The following is a 15,575-nucleotide window of genomic DNA, read 5'->3' on the forward strand; positions in this document are numbered from 1 at the left end:
CTCGCTCAATGTACATGTTTATTTATGATCCCCATTACTCGTTACCTTAGAAACAGCTGTTCTTACTGGGGTCCATACAAACGACACAATCAAATATACCCATCACATGATGTACAGTTTATTATCAATAAAAACAATTATCATTTAAAAAGAAAATAATAAAGCAAAGAATATAAGAAGTTCTCTCACCAGAATAACATTTGAACATTTGCTTAAGCACCACAATTATAGTCAGCCATCACCTCAGAGAATATCACATCATATGCAATCCAAACGGATTTCTTTCTGAATAATTGCTGTTCTTACTTTCTTTTTAAAACTGATCTTACTTGTACTCTGGGTTAAATACAGTGGTAGTCAGTTCCAGTTTCACATAGTTCTATACATTACAGCTCTCTCTAAAGCAGTGGTTTCAAGTTAAAGGTAACGTGAAGCGTTTAGTAAAAGCACTTCTCGTATCATAATGACGTCTATCATTTGTGTGTTTTATCGGCTCTCTCTCTCAGCCTAGTGGTACAGAGTGAAGTTTAAAGACTTTAGAATGAAGTGGCATTATCCTCCCTGATCTGCTGGAGCACTGCCATACAGTACACACTAGAGCTGGCTGGAGCACTGCCATACAGTAGACAGTACACACCAGTGCTTTCCAGATTCTAATCAATCTTCGTTTGCATATTCCGATATTGATTCATAAAATCCCAACTTGGTTTTAAAGAGAAGAGGGAAAAAAAGACATGTTTTAATGCTTGTAGCACTCTGCAATCACCATCACGAGAGGTTATTATATTTTGTCACATCAATACAGCACACACACATCTTTTTAAATTATATTGTTGATATAGTTTTGAAGAGATGCATTTTGGTTGATGGTGGAAAATTGGCCGGGATTCAGCTGTTCTGACTGCGATGGTTTCAGTTGTCCTGACTGATAGTTTCAGATGTCCTGACTGTGGTAGTTTCAGCTGTCCCGACTGATAGTTTCAGCTGTCCCGACTGTGATGGTTTCAGTTGTCCTGACTGTGATGGTTTCAGCTGTCCCGACTGATGGTTTCAGCTGTCCCGACTGATGGTTTCAGCTGTCCCGACTGATGGTTTCAGCTGTCCCGACTGATGGTTTCAGCTGTCCCGACTGATGGTTTCAGCTGTCCCGACTGATGGTTTCAGCTGTCCCGACTGATGGTTTCAGCTGTCCCGACTGTGATGGTTTCAGCTGTCCTGACTGTGATGGTTTCAGCTGTCCTGAATGATAGTTTCAGCTGTCCCGACTGTGATGGTTTCAGCTGTCCTGACTGTGGTGGTTTCAGCTGTCCTGACTGTGATGGTTTCATCTGTCCTGACTGTGGTGGTATACATTTACATTTAGTAATTTAACTGACGCTTTTATTCAAAGCGACTTACAGGTTCTGTACGACAAGTCAAAAGGAAGGGTACGACTTGGGTGCTGCAGTGATGAGTGCATAGAAGTTAAGACATATTAGTATAGTAGGAAGAGTGCATGATAGTATAAGACAGTAAGAATGTTAGTGTTTTTTCCCCCATTTCAGATATTGATTGAAGTAGTGAGTTTTTAGTCGACGGTGAAAGATTGATCGGGTTTCGGCTGTCCTAACTGTGGTGGGAAGTTCGTTCCACCATTGTGGAGCGAGGACCGAGAATAGGCGGCTTCTCTTTGATGACCCTCCCAGAGCTCGGATAGGAGTGGGTCTGAGGAGGCCAGAGGATGTAGAGCGGAGGGGTCTTGAGGGTGTGTAGTTAGATACCATTGACCGGAGGTAGGTGTGAGCCGCTCCCTTCGCCGAGCGATATGCCAGGTCGAGGACCTTGAAGAAAATGTGTGCGGCGATGGAGAGCCAGTGCAGGTCCCTAAGAAGCGGGGTAACATGGGCTGACTTTGGTAGGTTTGAGATCAGGCGGGCGGCTGCGTTCTGAATGAGTTGAAGGGGATTGGTGGCGGTGGTCGGTAGACCAGTGAGCAGTGCATTGCAGTAGGGCTGCACGATTAATAGATTTTAAATCGAAATGGCGATTTGGAATGATGTAATTATCAAAAAATAAATAAAAATATGTTTAACCAGGAAGTCCCATTGAGATACAAGATCGGTTTGGGAGAGGGAGGTAAGGGGTTTTAGATTGTGTGTTGTGAAGTTTAGACTTCAGAGAGGGAGAGTAAAGTACAGAAAAAAAGGTACCGTTGGGTACCGGTATCGATTCCCAGGTAAAAAGAAACATTTTCAGGCTTGGTGTCCCGAAAAGACCCACCGCGTAGGCCAGATGCAAGCCGCATTTTACAATAAACCTCTGTGGGGCTGCTTTTTTTTTTTTTTATTATAATCGCAAATTTAATCACAATCGCAATATCTGTCAGAAAAATCGCAATTACATTATTTCCCAAAATCGTGCAGCCCTACATTGCAGTAGTCGAGGCGAGACATGACTGTTGATTGGGCAAGGAGTTGGGTGACAGGCAGAGATCCGCTCAGAGACGTGGATATCTGTCCCGACTGTGATGGTTTCAGCTGTCCTTACTGTGGTTTCAGCTGTCCTGACTGTGGTGGTTTCAGTTGTGCTGACTGTGGTGGTTTCAGCTGATTTGACTAAAAGCACGGACTGGACTCAGATGAAATCTGCGAGTAGTATTTTCTTTAATTTAACCTCTTAACAGGCACCCAGAAAAGTGGACTTTTTTTTTTATTTTTTTTTTTTTACTTGAACTTGAGGACTGCATACTTTTTTTGCAAAGCTTATCTTTATACTTATAGCACATGCATGATCCTGGTCTCTTTTGAAAGATAACATTCTGAAGCCAATTCAAAAAAGGAAAATCCCTTTTAGTGCTAATGAAATAGAGTAACAGAGGTCTAAACTTGAACTTGTATATGCTCACATTTTTGCTGTAGTGGTTGCAATATAAAAAAAAATAAAAAGTATAAGCTGTAAAACACAGCAGATCCATAGCCTGAAGTCTTATGTAGTACAGGTCCAAATTTTATAAAAATCCGTTCAGAAATGAGTCTTTGAGAGAGATCCGGGTAAACTGTGCAAAAAAAAGAAAAAAAATCCAAAATCCATTTCCTCATCCACGGCCGTTCATTCTGAAGTGTGATTGACTTCTGGTTTTCAACTTCAGTTAGATCCCTTATTCCCCCCCCCCCCCCCCCCCACGTGGGGTATCATTGGAAAGGTACACTCATTGGCTACAACGGTAACAAATCATTTTCACCATCAGCGGATGATTGGCAGTTCTAGAGCGTTGGGAGTCTGGGGTGGTCATCTGACGCGCGCCGCGTAAAAAGACGCTCGCCTGACATATCGTCATGTAACTCGAGAACCGAGGCAGGGATTTGGTCGAGTGAGGTGGCGTTTCGAACGGTAATTTATATTTATATATATATATTTTTTACAAACTTTATGAAAAAGCAATAGAAATTTAACATAAACACCCACAACACGCCCTACACTGCGAGTCTCAGTTTTAGTTTAAGATGTTTAACCTCTTAAGCCTGGAGCCCTATTTTCTGAAAATCCGCCTAAAATACATACCTAAGTAAATGGAAGATTGCTCCACTTCTCTCTATTTTTTTTTTTTTTTATATAATCTTTTCCCCCCTTCTTTTTCCGTTTTTCTCCCATCCCAATGTTAGTCGTTATGCCAATTCCCAATCCCCTTCCTGGTCGTTGCGCACTCTACCCGCTATCGTCTGTCTGGGAGGGCGGAGACTATCACATGCTTCCTCCGACACATGTGTAGACAGCCCACCGCTTCTTTTCACCTGGCAGCGCGGACTCTCACTGGAAGAGTGTAACACTACCTTTCCCAGATCCTTCCCTTGCTGTGCAGGCGCCCCGACCGAACTGTAGGAGTCGCTGTTTACAACGACCTGGACCCACCCTCGCCGGGTTTCATCGGCATAAAAATGGAAAGAGATAGTGTTTTTGAATGATCAGACCAAGGGGCAGCATATATAGGGAAAATAGAATAGGGCCAATGATGGAGCCTTGTGGAAGCCCGCAGGAGAGAGAGTATGGTTTGGGCTCTAGGCTGGTTTACAGAGTATGGTTTGAGCTCTAGGCTTGTCTATAGAGCATGGTTTAGGCTCTAGGCTGGTTGACAGTACATGGTTTGGGCTCTAGGCTGGTTTACAGACTATGGTTTGAGCTCTAGGCTTGTCTATATAGCATGGTTTGGCTCTAGGCTAATCTATAGAGCATGGTTTGGGCTCTAGGCTGGTTTACAGAGCATGGGTTGGGCTCTAGGCTTGTCTATAGAGCATGGTTTGGGCTCTAGGCTGATTTACAGAGCTCTACTGATGATGTGGATCAACACTGGGCTACATCTTCCTCCAACAGACAGAACTCTAGCACCACCATCTGGCAGCACAACAACACAAACACCAGAGAAGAGAGGAGAGAAGGGAGAGTAGAGGTGAGGAAATGAGGAGGGGAGAGGAAAGAGGAGAGGAGAAAATAGGAGAGGAGATAGGAGAGGAGGAGAGGAAAGAAGAGAGTAGAGGTGAGAAAATGAGAGAAGAGGCGAGGAGAGGAGAGGGGAGGGAAAGAGAAGAGAGGAGAGGAAAGAGGAGAGGAGAGATGATCTCTCCAAGGGCTGGTGTCCACCCACAGCCCTTGACGACCAACCAATGTCTCTGATTGGCTGGTGGCTGTCACTGGGGGCAGGGGGGAGGGGAGGTGTGAATATGTATGAGCTAAGCTGCTGAGAGAGAGAGGGGGGGGGGGTCAAAATGGAATGATGGACAAATAGGGAGGAGAGGGGAAGGGAGAAGTGGGGAGATGAGGAGAGGGAGGAGAGCAGAGAGGAGGGGAGAGACGATAGGGAGGACACTAATGAGACAAATTAATCATATCACTCACACACACACGCACACACACACACGCAGCACTAGTTTTCTCCTCTAGTGGAGAGCACAGCTCTCTGGGGTTAAGATGAAGGGGGAGGGGTGTGTGCGTGTGCGTTTGTGTGTGTGTGCGGGCATGCACATGTGAGAATGAGCTACGAGTGTGTGTGTGTGTGTGTGCAAAGGGGGGGTGGATTATAGGGCAGAGGAGGCATGTGGGAAAAAATCAATATAAACACACACACGCACACACTAGGGATGCACCGATCCGACTTTTTCAGTCCCGATACCGATACCTAGGTTTTTTTTCTCCAAAAAGTAACAAAATTATAATAATTAAATCCACGTTTTTATTTTATTTTATATTAAAATATATTTGCTTTTTAAGAATTGTAAAGGATCACAAGTGTGTTTTTGATATGTTGTAAACAAAGACAGAAAATAAACGTTATTCATTCAATTAATAAACTGTAGGGATGCACCGAAATTTCGGCCACCGAAAGTTTTCGGCCGAAAATGGCAAAAAAAAAAATCACCAAAAATATATCACCGAAACAGAAACAACCTGTAACCTAACGCGTGTTGTTGTGATGATGTCGCGCTGTCGGGGGTCGCGCTGTTTCTATGTAAACTCGTCCAATAAATGCGTCTTTAACATCCTTACTTACTATATGCCCGTCGCGGTTAATCACTGAGTGATCTAATATGCATATTCTTCAGAGCGAGAGGGGGGGGGATAGTGTTTCTCACATTGACGCTGTCTTGTCGTTGATAATATAATCTCTCGAGCATACACGTCGCGCGTCTACTGTGCCGAGTCAAGAGAGCACATTCATCTGGGGACTAGAAAGGTGCGCTCAGTAGAGCACAGATGTCCGCCGCGGCAGCCAGAGAAAAGATGGAATTAATGAAGTGCTGAATAAATGTTTTATGGACCCATAATAGTGATTATTTAAGTATTTGCCATAATCATATATTTTTCCATAATCCTAATGTTCCACAACATTGGTAAAAAAAATTCTATTCTATGAATCATTTTCGGCCTTTCGGCATTCGGTTTTCGGCCAACTGTTTTCTATTTTCGGTATCGGTTTCGGCCAAGAATTTCCCATTCGGTGCATCCCTAATAAACTGTATGCCTCACTGTCACTGTGTGGAAGAGACTGGGATCATTTTGTGCAAGGCAACATCAGGCTTGACTTAAAACATTACTTTCCTAACTTAGTGAAACTAAATGTAACAAATAAACACAAATGTACTGAATTGTTATTTCTTATTTTATTTAAATTTTTTTTTTTTACCGATGCTCCAGCTATTTTACTGATATTGGCGGCCGATACCGATATCGGATCGGTGCATCCCTCTCTCTCACACACACACACACACTAGTGATTCATACCCTAGCCCCCTACCTGAACCCTTAACCCTAATTATAAACAGTCTCAATTCAAGTGAGGAGGACCGGCCTAAATGTCCTCAGTTGAACAGCTCATCTTGCCGTAATTGATTCTTATGGGGACATTTGGTCCTCAGAAGGATACAGTATATTATGTCCAAGGTTATTATAGTTAACTATAACTAAACTAGTGTAAAAAAAAAAAGTAATTTAAATTAAAAAAGACCAAAAACTAAATAATGAACTGAAACTATATTGTTCTTACAAACCTAACTGAAACTATATTGTAGTTACAAACCTAACTGAAACTACCGTACTTTTCGGACTATAAGCCGCGGCTTTTTCCCCCATTTCTCGACCCTGCGGCTTATATAACGGTGCGGCTTATATGTGAATCGACGTGACCAAACCCCAAAATGTTAAAATCTAAATATTGCTTTTTTGACTGCATTGAAATGTTATTTATCTGTTCCCTTATTTGCTAAACTTAATATAACTTGTAAATGAGTTAATTCTTGTTATTTGTCCAACAGTATTGTGTCCCAATGCTAATTACATATGGTAATTAAACATTAAAACACCTGCGGCTTATAGTCCAGTGCGGCTTATATATGTACACATCATTCAATTTAGCTGCTGCGGCTTATAGTCAGGTGAGGCTTATAGTGCGAAAAGTACGGTATATTGTTCTTACAAAACTAACTGAAACTATATTGTTCTTACAAAACTAACTGAAACTATATTGTTCTTACAAAACTAACTGAAACTATATTGTACTTACAAACCTAACTAACTATATTGTTCTTAGAAAACTAACTGAAACTATATTGTACTTACAAACCGAACTAACTATATTGTTCTTAGAAAACTAAATGAAACTGTATTGTACTTACAAAACGAACAAACTATATATATATTTTTTTATCTACTTTTTCTCCTAATTTTTCTGTGATTTTTCTCCCCATCCCAATTTACCTCTCGTGCCAATTCTCCCTGTCCTGTCCTAATCGTTGCTCGCATATGCCCCCCACTGGCTGGTTGTAGGGAGGATAGAAGCCTTGCATCACATGTCCCCTCCGATACATGTGGAGGCAGCCTGTCACATCTTTTCACCTGCCAGCACGGACTCTCATTTGGCGAGGAGTAACGTGTAGGAGGCTCACACTGCCCCCGCCATTTTCCTGACTTTGCTGTGCAGGTGCCACAACCGACATGTAGGAGTCGCTGTTCACAACGACCAGACTACCACCCCTCGACTTCCCACCCGCTAACTCTGCCAATTGAGTTAGTATGACGGCCGGTTAGTTAGTATCACAAACAAACTATATTGTACTTACAAGCCTAACTGAAACTATATTATACTTACAAAACGAAACAACTATATTGTACTTACAAACCTAACTGAAACTATATTGTGAACTTAAAAACCTAACTGAAACTATACAGTGTACTTAACACTTTGATTGCCTAAGGCTAAATTCATGATATACCATAGGTTGCCAGCTCTATTTGTCTATGGAGAAGTTCCCCTTCTTTGCAGGGCTATAACTTTTTAAATTCTATTGCTAAATTGCCATTATTAGGGCCCATTCAATGTCCTATATGTATTGTTCAGGGTGTATGAACGTTAAACTTTTTCATTCACATATTCATACTAAAATATGATCTAAAGTATAAGTATGTTTTCATCTCTTTCTGCAGCTTTCTCCAGAACGTGATTTATAGCCCCAAATGCATTATATTGATGATCAAATACAGTTTGATAGCAATCGGCGCGATATAAAAAAATCCAACTGGACGGACTTCTGGAAGTTACTACACGTCATCTGATGTTGACCGGATGGGCGAGGGGGCGTTTATAATTCCGTGGGCAGCGTTATACCATTCATCTAATGTGGGTAAAATGTTAATCATAGCAGTTAGTGTCGAACACGGAAATATTACACGCTAAAACTCACCCCAGTCTCCGCGGGCCGTTGGGCGATCAGCGTGGGGTAGACAGTTTTCCATTATGGGATGTAAAAATATCCGGTCCATTTCCAGCTTGTATAATAGTATATACGTCCAAATCATGTTGTTTATAGAGTTATTGGCAACGGATCGCTATGTATTGTGACGAGCTAGAGTGCCGGAACCTATACCGAGTGCCCGGAAGTAATATGGGTGAACAGCACATCGTCCAAGTAACTTCCTGTTAGGCGATTGCGCCGATCGGCCACCAGATGGCGCTCTTGAACCGCTAGAGGGTTCAGTGGGGCTTTTTGGTGGGTCTCAGGCCAGCGGATGGGAAATATGAATCCGATCACAGATTTTTGAAATATTGATATCAAAGACGAGTTACGGCGTCTTCGGCAACTTGAGCATGGCGGGGAAGGACGCCTAAACTCGTCTTCTGGCAGTTAAAGTGTTAAAAAACTAACTTGTGTACTTACAAATGGTGTTGTGGTGTTTTGTTGTGTTATGGTGTTGTGTTGTATTGTTATGTTGTGTCATGTTGTTGTAGTATTGTTACGTTGTGTTGTGTCATGTTGTATTATGTTATTGTGTTATGGTGTCATGGTGTTATGTTGTGTCATGTTGTTGTGTCATGTTGTGTTACGGTGTTGTGTTGTGTCATGTTATGGTGTTGTTTTGTTATGTGTTGTCATGTTGTGTTATGGTGCTGTGTTGTTGTGTCATGTGGTTGTGTTGTTATGTCATGTTGTTATGTTTCGTCATGTTGTCGTGTTGTGTCATGGTGTTATGGTGTCATGTTGTTGTGTCATGTTATGTCATGTTGTTGTGTTGCGTCATGTTGTTGTGTTGTGTCATGTTGGGTTGTTATGTTGTGTCATGTTGTGTTGTCTCATGTTGTTGTGTCATGTGTTATGGTGTTGTGTTGTTGTGTCATGTTGTTATGTTATATTGTGTCATGTTGGGTTGTGTTATGTTGTGGCATGTTGTTGTGTCATGTTGGGTTGTTATGTTGTGTCATGTTGTGTTGTCTCATGTTGTTGTGTTATGGTGTTGTATCATATTGTTGTGTCATGTGTTGTGTCATGTTATGTTATGGACTGGTGTTATGGACTGGTGTTGTGTCATGTTATGTTGCTGTGTCATGTTGTTATGTTGCTGTGTCATGTTATGTTGTTGTGTCATGTTGTTATGTTGTTGTGTCATGTTGTTGTGTCATGGTGTTGTCATGTTTGTGCCATGTTGTTGTGTTGTGTCATGTTGTTGTGTTGTGTCATGCCATGTGTTGTGTCATGTTGGTGTGCCATGTTGTTGTGTTGTGTAATATGGTTGTCATGTTGTTGTCTCATGTTGTTATGTTGTTGTGTCATATTGTTGTGTTATGGTGTTTTATGGTGTTATGTTGTTGTGACATGTTGCTGTGTCATGTTGTGTCATGTTGTGTTATGGTGTTATGTTGTTGTGTCATGTTGTTATGTTGTTGTGTCATGTTGTGTTATGGTGCTGTGTTGTTGTGTCATGTGGTTGTGTTGTTATGTCATGTTGTGTTGTCTCATGTTGTTGTGTCATGTGTTATGGTGTTGTGTTGTTGTGTCATGTTGTTATGTTATATTGTGTCATGTTGGGTTGTGTTATGTTGTGGGATGTTGTTGTGTCATGTTGGGTTGTTATGTTGTCTCATGTTGTTGTGTTATGGTGTTGTATCATATTGTTGTGTCATGTGTTGTGTCATGTTATGGACTGGTGTTATGGACTGGTGTTGTGTCATGTTATGTTGCTGTGTCATGTTGTTATGTTGCTGTGTCATGTTATGTTGTTGTGTCATGTTGTTATGTTGTTGTGTCATGTTGTTGTGTCATGGTGTTGTGTCATGTTTGTGCCATGTTGTTGTGTTGTGTCATGTTGTTGTGTTGTGTCATGCCATGTGTTGTGTCATGTTGGTGTGCCATGTTGTTGTGTTGTGTAATATGGTTATCATGTTGTTGTGTCATGTTGTTATGTTGTTGTGTCATATTGTTGTGTTATGGTGTTTTATGGTGTTATGTTGTTGTGACATGTTGCTGTGTCATGTTGTGTCATGTTGTGTTATGGTGTTTTATGGTGTTATGTTGTTGTGTCATGTTGTTATGTTGTTGTGTCATGTTGTGTTATGGTGTTGTGTCATGTTGTTGTGTTGTGGCTCTATATAGATTATTTATGTGATGATTAACACATTCCTGGCCAACCACGTATATATACGTTATTGGGAGCCAGCGGTTGATGGCCAAAAACGTATATATACGTTGGACTCGTTTTTTCTTTTATTCACTTTTAACACATTGGACGCCAGACCCGAGATATCCCGGGTTAACTCGCCATGCGCTGGGCGCCAAACCAGAGAAAAGTCGGGTTTTAATCGTTATTTCTTTTGTATTTTTTTTTAAACAAACATATAAACAAACATGACAACACACGATAAGATATACAAGCATTATTAACAGTGCACATCCAATGAAATCACCATTTAGTTAAATGTCTTATACAGGAATCGTTATTTCTTTTATTCGCTATATCCATTCATAATTCATCCATCCAGCCTGATGTTATCATTGGGAATGGCTCAGAGATCGCAAACGGCCAATACCGCCGCCTAACGCCTTGCGGCCGGTATTGCACATCATTGGAAACACTCTGGCTTGGGCTGTACGTCGATCTAAGAAGTCCAGTCCAGGTTTTCCTTCTCGGGCATGAGTAACGTTTATAACACATGGATTGGGGACACTCGAGCACCGCCGGTTCATGTGTTTTGGTGGATAACGTAAAAAAGTCCTACTTTTAAATGTACTTAACACTTTGGCTGCCTAAAGTTAAATTCATGATATACCATAGATTGCCAGCGCTATTTGTCTATGGAGAAAGTCCCCTTCTTTGCAGGGCTATAACTTTTTAAATTCTATTGCTACATTGCCATTATTAGGGCCCATTCAAAGTCCTATATGTATTGTTCATTGTGTAGCAACGTTAAACTTTTTCATTCACATATTCATAGTAAAGTATGGTCTAATGTATAAGTATGTTTTCATCTCTTTCTGCAGCTTTCTCCAGAACGTGATATATAGCCCCAAATGCATTATATTGATGATGAAATACAGTTTGATGGCAATCAGCGCGATATAAAAAATTCCAACTAGACGTACTTCTAGAAGTTACTACACGTCATCTGATGTTGACCGGATGGGCGAGGGGGCGTTTATAATTCCGTGGGCAGCGTTATACCAATCATCTAATGTGGGTCAAATGTTGATAATAGCAGTTAGTATCGAAGACGGTAACGTTACACGCTGAAACTCACCCCAGTCTCTGCGCGCCGTTGGGCGATCATCGTAGAGTAGAAATCTTATCATTATGAGATATATTTTTACCCGGTCCATCTCCAGCTTGTATAATGGTATATACGTCCAAATCATGTTTATCGAGTTATTGCCAATCGATCACCGTGTAGCGTGACGAGCCAGAGTCCCATGACCTATAGCGAGCGCCCGGAAGTACTACGGACGTCTAGGACAACCTCTATGCAACATCCTGTTTGGCGATTGCGCCGATCGGCCACCAGATGGCGCTCCTGAACCGCCAGAGAGCTCAGTGGGTCCTGCTGGTGGATCTCAGGCCAGCGGAGGGGACATATGAATCCGATCGCAGATTTTTGAAATATTGATATAAGGACGACGTAACGCGTCCTCCGGCAACTTTAGCGTGGCCAGCAAAGACGTCTAAAGACGGTTCCCGGCAGTCAAAGTGTTAAGTTAAGTACTAAAAAGTTAATTTTTTTTTTTTTTTTTTTTTTTTTTAAGGGATAGACCAGGGGTCTCAAACTCATTCCATCGTGGGCCAAGTTTTCATTTTAACTATACATTGCACCAGGTAAGTTAGTTGAAGAGGTGAGCCAATTAGTGAAATCATCAGCTGGTGTTTAGGCAAGGCTGGAATGAAACCAAGCATACACTCTGCCCACAATGGAATGTGTTCTGCGATAGACGATGCTAAAATGAAAGAACAGAGGACACTTTTTTTGCATTACAATTATTTAATGCACTTCTCCATTGAAGGTAAACTAACATGGACGGCATTCACATCACAGCATGAATAATATCACAATATTATAATAATAATAGCACAAAGGTAGAGCCATATGGAATCCGCGATCACGGAATCGCGGACGGAATCGCGGAATTGAGCAATAAAAATGGAAGCCACTATAAAAAAATAAAATAAAAAATTATTTTTTTTAATTCATTTTTTTTTTTTACTTTTTTTTTATGTTGTGGGACTTGTACAGCACTTTGTTCAACTTTGTCAGTGCTGTAAAGTTTAAACCTTTTAAAATCTTAGACAAACAAAACACTTTGCTTTCATGAAATATTGTAAGCCGTCATTTGAGGCTTTATAAAAGCAGCACAATGAACACAAATCTGTCAGTGCCAAGTCCGACCTCATCTTAAATAACAAACAGCATTGCTTGTTGTAGTTAACAAAGAGAGGCAGAGTTGATTTTGCAAAAACGCCGCGGGACAGATTCTTGTGTATTTAAAAGTACTGCCAATGTAGCCTTCAGGTGATCGCCATGGATAGAATCAGACATGCTTTGTTTACGCTTCTAGGCTACTGGCGCATGCCTGTGATGTAAGCAGTACGCGCAACGAGAGCCTTGACAACCCTTTCGTCATCGTTTTATGCGGTTTGACAGTTTAGATGATAGCGCAAAGGTTTATCGTTTCTAGGAATTCCACCCTGGAAGGTAGTCTCACTTTTTTGCGGTTTCACCCAGTAAAAACACAGTTTCCGTATAAACGAAAGGCACATCCGAAAAAATATTTTTGTGGATTCACCTGCTAGCGTTTCCGTCTAAACAGGGCGCGTGTTGCTTTTTAACAGCGGAGGAGTGCAAGAATGTGACAATGTGACCATGTGACCGCGGCAGCGCGAGAGAGCGGCAGTGCAGAAATAGGCTGTCTATTGCCATTCTCTAAGACAAACGCTAACCTTAACCAGCTCCTTAACAGCGCCTAAACTTAACCTTTCTAACCTTAACCAACTCCGAAACAATGCCTAACCTTAACCGGCAAAAGAATACACGTTAAAAAAATTAAATAAAAAAAATTGATGGGATTCGAACTTGAAACCAACGGACCGCAGGACCGCCGCGCTGCCAGGTGAGCTAAGCTTCAAATGAGAATCATGGCGGTTTACGGCTAAATAATGCCGCAAGCTCTGCCGCTCCGCTCTGCGGTTGCCGCGCCTGCCGCGGGGCGTGTCGCAGCCAATCAGGGAAAACGCGGAAGCATTCGGCGCACTCCTTCGCTGTTAATAAGCAATAGGCAAACAGGGCCTTAAACTATACTAATATTCACCACGGTATAAAACGGAAATGTATGGATGTTTTATCTGTTTTTTGCATGTTGACCGGAAGAAACTCACTGACAATCGACGTTGTTATTAGATCCATATCTATAATATTTAATATAGGTTTAGCACTGCAAACACCGGAATATATCCCCATTGAACAGAGTGCTGGCACACAACGGCCCAATGCCCATAGCGACCTCTGGCGCTGAACCTGTTAACCCATTCCCTGCCACGCACTTTAAGCATCTTATACCATTCTCTGCCAGTACTGTAAGTCTATGGAGATGTTCACCTTCTTTGCAGGGCTATAACTTTTTAAATTGTATTGCTAAATTGACATTACTATGGCCCATTCAACATCGATTATCTATCGTTCAGGATGTAGGAACGTTTTACTTTATCATTCACACATTCATACGAAAATACCGTCTAGAATATAAATATGTTTTTATCGTTTTCTGCAGTAATTCCTAGAACGTGAGATATAGGCATAAATGCATATATAGATTATCAAATGCCGTTTGTTGCCGATCCACGCTATATAAAAAATTTCAACTGTACATGGTCCTAAACGTTATGACTGATCATGCGCTGGTGAACGGGGGGGGGGGGGGGGGTTTATAATTCCGTGATCGTCGTTAAATGCTTTATGTAGTATGGTGATATATAGATCAGAGCAGTTTGTATGGATAATAATAAACAAACAGGCTGAAAGTAACGTCAGCCTCCTCTTACCGTTGGGCGATGAGACGGGAGCAAAAAGATCCCAGTTATTTGATGGGGATCGAGTCGATCCATTTCCGGTTTGTATAATAATAATACACGCCCAAATCATGTCGATTATTGAGTTATGGCAGCGATCCATATCCACGGTGTGTGGCTAGAGTCCCGCGACGATATGCGAGTGGCCGGACGCATTTAGGAGACGCACCGATATCCAACGGGCCATTTCCGGTTTGGCAACTCGCCGATCATCCACCAGGGGGCAGTATTGAAGCGTTGCAGAGTTGTGCCGGCTCACACAGCATCAGACCAGGCTCCGTGAAGGAAATATGAATACCATGGCGAAAATATGAAATATGATCTCAATAACGTCATACGCCGTGGATTGGCAGAATTCGCATGAACTTGAAACACGTGATTGGCGGGGAAAGTGTTAATACCCTATTCAATGTCAGGGAGCTGTATTTTGCCTGGAAAAGGCATATTGGGACTACGAAGGTGCAGTACCGGCCAGATCCTGCTAGCGGCGCTGTATCGAGAATGCAGTAACCCCTGTTCCAGACCGGGTACCACACTGAAAACGCTCCGGGCGCTCTTTTCTACTAACCTGAATCTAGGGCTTCACCCGATCGCATTGAATAGTTTTCGGGTCCCCCGATTCATTATGCTGTGGTGGGTTATGCCGTGGGCCAAATGGACAGATCTACCAGATGGCAATCAAATAATTGGAATATTCTTTTTGGAATTCCAATGGCCGTGAATGTGTAACACATTCCCCGCCAACGACGAGTATACTAGTTATTGGCCGCCAATCGTTGAACGCCAACAACGAGTATACTCGTCATTTGATCGTTATTTCTTTTATTCGATATTTCTATTCATTACAGGCGCACGGACTCGGGGTTAACATGGGGAATCCTCATGAGAATGTAAAAGTGCAATACCGGCCACATCACACTAGACGCCGGTATCGAGCACCCTTTCTACCCTTGTATCTTTCTCTGTGGGACGGCCCCAGGTCTCCAGTTTCACTTTTCCTTGTCGGGCGAGTGGAGCGGTCCTCCCGGTTCCATCGAAGCGCGTCAAATATCTCCGATCCATATGTTGTTATGGCGTCGACGAAATGGACATTGGATATACCAGATGGCAATCAAACAATTGGGATATTATTTTTGGAATACTCCCGGCCACAGGTAAGGGCGATTTGACGTCAATTTTAGCTTGATCCTGCAATGCTTTCATACCGATCGGGCTGATAACCATTTTTA

General features: G+C 42.0%; 1 protein-coding gene across 1 annotated transcript in view; it reads right to left on the minus strand.

The window, feature by feature from the left end:
- Positions 1 to 15,575, minus strand: part of rab2a (RAB2A, member RAS oncogene family) — an 86,943-nt gene that overhangs the window by 13,439 nt on the left and 57,929 nt on the right. The gene's annotated exons all lie outside the window — the stretch shown is intronic.

The sequence above is a fragment of the Notolepis coatsorum genome, assembly GCF_963971535.1.
Source record: "Notolepis coatsorum genome assembly, chromosome: 13".
Lineage (NCBI taxonomy): Eukaryota > Metazoa > Chordata > Actinopteri > Aulopiformes > Paralepididae > Notolepis > Notolepis coatsorum.